The following is a 6036-nucleotide window of genomic DNA, read 5'->3' on the forward strand; positions in this document are numbered from 1 at the left end:
TAAGTTTATCAACTACTTAAAGTGAAGACAAAAAGTTTCCCTGTAAACTTTTTCTAGCTACAGAAGCAGGAAGAGCAGTTGAGGGGTGTGTGGGGAGGAGACGTCACAAGTAATCCTTATCGACTGATTCCTTTCTTATCTTTAAGGCACAGATGACAGTTCTGCTCCCTTGAGTCCACAAATTAGCAAGAGGATCTCTGACTTTTTCTCTGTGACAGACTCTTTCTCTTCTTTATACAGTGCACTAGCTTTTCCAAATGTAACACTGATCAGCACATTGAAAAGACTACTATATTGGATATGCGTTCCAGTTGTCACACATAAAAATGTTTAATGGCAATTGCCTTTAAGATGCCTCTTAGATTTAAATAGATGTATGATTCAAGAAATGTGGAATTACTAGGTGCATTGATGTGTGTTTGGCAGATGTTGTTGCAAGCACTTCTTATATAATACATTGATAATACATGGCTAGGAATCTAGGCAGATTTCAGAAAATTATTTTCTTAATATCTGGCCTGAAGTGAAGTTTAATTGGGACTTTGATCTTCTACATTGCATGAATAGTAAATTCCCCTGCAACAGTTTGGTAGTGTGAAGTTTTGCTTCATAGATTGATATTCCATCTTCAACCTTCCAAAAATATGTATTTATCACAGATCACACAAAAAATTGCAAGCTTAATGGCATTAAATGAGAAAGAAAAGAGCATTAAACATGATGCAGCAATGTTAATACGACTGGCCATCTTGAAAACTCATGTGGAAAGGTTATCACTTACAAAGAGACTGTACTAAGTTTTAAAAATAACTTGTCTAACTCAAGATTTTCTGTCTCAAACGGTCACTGATGGTACTACCAGTGACGAGTGTGATGTGTGGATGAAAGCAACATGAAATAAATTATCATTTACGTGAAAGACTTTCTGCCAAAGGTTAGTAATATTTTTTGTAACCATCAAAAACACAAATTTGTTTTGAAAACCTCAGAACACTGTAGCACTGTGGGACTTTGTTGCTTCACTAGAGAAATTCAGAAAACTGGAATCAGGATAACCTGGGAGCCATGAGGGGAGGACTGACAGCAGGAAAAATTCATTTTAAACAGCCCAGAGTTGAAGCTGCCAGTCAGGAATCTAGCAGAGTGTTCTAACACTGTCACTATGGCAACACAGAGAGGTCCATTTTCTGGTGAAAAATGTTCTCAGAGACCCTTAGTCACATATGCAGATGGGAACTTTTCTCTGCATTTTCCCACTAAATACTTGCTCTCATCTACCTTCAGTCTGTCAGGTACATAGAATCATTGAGTCACAGAATGGTTAGGTTTGGAAGCAACCTTTTAAAGATCATTTAGTCCACTACCCCTGCCATGGTCAGGGACATCTTTTACTAGATCAGGTTGCTCAAAGCCCCATCCAGCTTGACCTTGAACACTTCCAGTGATGGGGTATTCACAACTTCCTTGGGCAACCTGTTCTGCCAACGTATCTGCACCACTTCTTCAACATCTTTATTCAGGAAAAAAGACAGTAAAGTTGCTGATACTTCTAAGCACTAACATCAGTCAAAAGGCTTTAGGTTCAGAAGAGGCAGGAAGAGGTGGAAACATTGTAACATGAACTAGCTCAGTGTGTGGTAGTTCAATTATATGTTTGAATCTGTTAAAGATAATGAAAAAAGGTGAGATAACCTGGCCTGTGTGAGTCCTTCAAACTGAATATTCATCAGTCCATCCAAAAGGAAGAGTATACTCAGACCTAGAAGCCAAGTGGATAGAATGGGTGAAAGTTATGTGAATCAGGAAATAGACAGGAAGGGTAGCCTTGATGACAGAAATTGGGTTGGTTTCAGGTACTGCAGAAGGGAAGTCTGAGAATGAAGATAAGAAGGCAGGGAAGATTAGACAAGAAAGCAAGGGAAGGTGAAAGAATTGAAAGTAAGAATGGCTGGAGAAGACGTTGAAGATGAAACTACAAAACTCCCACCTTATTTTCTTGAGTTTCCTTGGACATAATCCTGCCCTACATGAATGTCTTGTATCACTTCCTATGCTACTTTAAAATCTCACTGGGCACAATCTCTAAGAATAAATAGACTTAATCATAATATTACTTCAGGCTATTGTTAATGATTTTGTAGTTTGTTGCAGTTACTTTAATTTTTTTCTATGCAACTGGCTTGTATTAAAAAAAGATTTTTTTTGTAGTTGTATTTCTTTTTACACATTCAGATGGAGGGTAAGAAAGAATAAAACCACAATCCCTGAACATTTAGCATACCTCCTCAATAGCAGGCTTTGTGGCTGTTCTAAGGACGAAATAGATGTTTTACCCTATAAAGTTTTTAGAAAGCTGAAAATGCAGTAGATATACAAATATTGTGACTCAAGATATAGACAGAAAAACTAAGTGAAGAAATAAGCAAATGAAATGTCTGAGCCCAGCAGACTGCCAGAGCAATTTGTTAGAATTGAGCATGTACCAAGTCTGTTTTTGTTTCCACCACCTTCCGAAACACATCCGAGAAAAACATTTTCCATACTTCTTTAACGTGCTAGTTATCTACTTTTTCTTTTACAATTGCTTACAGACTGATTTAAAAGGACATATGCTCTAAAATTCAGTTCTGATTCTGAAAAATCTGTAGAAAAAAAATCCCAGTTCACATTCAACATAATCAAAAGTGGTGAATTTAATAACACAAAAGCTATGTCCCATGTTTTACTGCATTAGCCCTACAGATCCAACTGAGATGACAACCTTGTGTGAGATGTGGAGTTGTTAATTAATGTTAATTAGTGTCTATTTATGACAAACTCAGGCTAAGCTCTGTGGTTGGTGACAGTAAAGTAGAACTAAGCCTTATAACCTAAATGATATGTGCAAATACGTGAGGTGAAAAGGGCCTTGAATTTCAGAGACAGTGATGCTAACAAGCAGAATCAGTTGTTTCACATGTAGATTAAGATTTTCTGATGCAGAATCACAAGTCATAACTGTTAAAATGCAACAGTCACTTGACAAAAACTCAGAGACTTGTGTCTCAACATGTATATTTTAACTGGAATGCCACAAGAAATTATGTGAGATCATAGTGTTTGCAGTTAAACTAGAAGCTATAGGAATTTCATGGCCACTGGCAATGCTTTAGAAGGTGTCAGGAAGAACATAGTTTTTCAGTATTTTGGGGGGCAGAAGTAAATCCATAGTAGTTACCATTAGTTACAGTTGTGGATCATATATTGAAGTGTCATCAGTCATAAAAATTCTTCTTTTGTGTTCAGTCCTGAAATCTGCTGTCCTTATTTGTATTTTCAATTGTACTTGACACTAAATCTCTTCATATACTTTGCAGTACCACAAAGAATGCTTGTGAAATGCATATTAAAAAACCAGAACCCTCGATTTCCTTGCTATGTATTTACACCAAGTTTTCATTGTATGTCTTCTCTTCTTATGCCTGTAATCCTGGTTTTTATCTCCAGTTACTGCAGTTTTTCAGCAGTTAAGGCCTAAAATCCAGATTCTGGACACTTCAAGTTCCACTCTTATCTTTCATCCTGACATAATATGTGGGTTTGAGTAATTTGCTAACTTATCAGTGCATTTGTAAAATGGAGTTGTTGTTATCTGCCCAGAAATATGGCATATTTTGAAATTAAATGAATAATTTCCTGTGTGACTATGAGGTATATTAAGTGCCAAAGACTCCAGTACACAAAGTCAAAAGCCAAACTGAACAGCCTAAATAGATGGTAAAGATTTTACCCCAGACTGATGAAATGGAATCAAATGCATTTTTAGTAGACTTCTATGTAGCTTAATGAGTAAGCTGTGCTTTCATTCACTTCTCAAAAGTAGGATCAGAATTCCCTGTGGCATTCCTGCAGCTTCTTGTTCAAACGTTTCTAAAAAGTCTGCAATGGGACTATGTGTGAGGTTTTTTCCTCTAAGTTTTAACACTCTAATAGTAAAAAATATCTGAATTTTTTATTATGAAGCCTACCATTACTTGTCCTCCCCATAATGTACATGGAGAAAAGTTTAATCCTGTATCTTCAGAGTTATTTTTTCTATGTGTAAGCCCCCTTGCAAATTTCTTCTCTCTAAACTAAACAAGGCTGGTCCTTTCAATTTTTGCATTTTAAAAAAATGTTTGCAGTCCTGCAATGCAGCCTTAACAGAGCTACATATAGAAATACAATCCCTTAATTTGTACAGCAAACAAAAATTGCTGTTTGTGTATCCAAGCATGCCATTTGTCTTTTTTTACAATTGTCCTCACAATCTGCTCTACCCACCAGATCCATCTTTGCAGTTCTGCTGACAGCTTCTTCTCCATCCAGTATTTACGTATATGTTTATTCCTATCTGTAACCATTTGTCCATATTTTTTCACCCTGCATCTCCAGTTTGTCAAGATGATTTTGAATTCTGAATCTGCGTTCCAAGAACTTTGTGGCCAGTCCAAGCTTGGTGTTATCTGCAGATTTAATAGTCTCCAGTCACTAGAAAAATAAAATTGAATATTGGATGCCGTATATCAGATATTGTCTTAAAAAGTGCTGAGGGAGATAATAACTTCCCTTAATCTACTGGCTATGCTCCTGTTAAAACAGCCCAGAATACCATACACTGTATACTTATTCTCTATACATTTACTGAACTACCTTATATACTTAACTGTCCCTCTACTGTGGTAGTTAATTCTGTTTAAACAAACTGTTTTCTTGATCAAACCCTTCAAATTTACTTGTGTTGAATAGCAATTATATTAGACATTTTACCACCAGATGGTAGAACAATAGTACTGGGATGGACTTATTGATGGACCGAAGTACTGCCTTAGTGCATATTGTCAGGACCTTGTGTGTATTCCTTCTCCTCCACTTCTGGAGTTTTGGCTGCCTAGATTCAGAACTAACTTTCACTATGCAGCTGGCTGACCTTAAATCAAATTGCTGTGAGAAGCCTCAGTGGGACCACTGTTTTCAGGAGCTGCTTCTAAGCAGCTCGTCCTTGGTTTCTACCTGAGCTCTACTGTTAGCTATACCTGCCATTACACATGCTTAGCTGATGTGAATACTGATCCTGACCTGCAGCTGAATTCCTGGCTTATTCTTGGACATGCCATATCACTATGGACTTGTCTGGCAGTCATTGGACTGCTGGCTGACCCTAGTTACCATCAAAGAGTTTATCTGCTATCTTTGCTCATATGCTGTGGTACTGCATGCCTGTTGTTGGGGAGTAATTTAGGGTTTTGCTTACTGCAGAACAATATTTAGATTGCTCAAAGAGAAGTGTGGCTTAAAAGAGTTCGATGGCAGGTTCACTCTATTATTTACTGCATGGGGGAAATATGCCAAGCCAAATGCTGTTTCTTCCTTTCTCTCCAGGAGCCTGTACCCATTCATGAAGCAAACTTTCAGGCATCTTCCCTTCCTGATAACCATTCACTCCAGAGTCTCTGTCTTGGAATTCTAAAGGCAAACTTTCAGGCGAGGCCTTTATCCGTCGTGGTACAAACTTTCATGATCCTTCTCTCCCTGATAACCGTTTGCTCTGGAGTCTATATTTTAGAACTCCAGAGGCAAACTTTCAGGCAAGGCCTGATAACTGTATGCAGAGCACGCTTTAAGTAAACAAAATTCTCAGAAAAAAAAATTCAATGGAGTAGAATAGCAGGAGGGCTGGCTCCAGCTGGGTACCTGAGCAGAGGTCCAACCTGAGCATAGGAAACCATAGACTTTTATATCTTCACAGACCATTCATACCATGATTCAGTCCAATAGCAATATTTGACTTCAACGTCTTCTTGCTTCTCATTGGATCTTTTTCTCTGATTCCATGTGGGCCTGTGTTTATTGTCCATAGCCTTGCAGGTACTGTTTTGTGTAAATAAATCCTTTCTTCTCAGTGAAGTGCAAAATAGGCCCTGTTTTGCAGATGTCTGTAATGTCTCCATGTCAGCCTTGGATCGTTGTTTTTCCCAGTCAGTTCCATTTTTCCCAGCTAAGTGCAAACTAGACCTT

The sequence above is a fragment of the Streptopelia decaocto genome, assembly GCF_964273445.1.
Source record: "Streptopelia decaocto genome assembly, chromosome: 1".
In the NCBI taxonomy this organism is placed as follows: Eukaryota; Metazoa; Chordata; class Aves; order Columbiformes; family Columbidae; genus Streptopelia; species Streptopelia decaocto.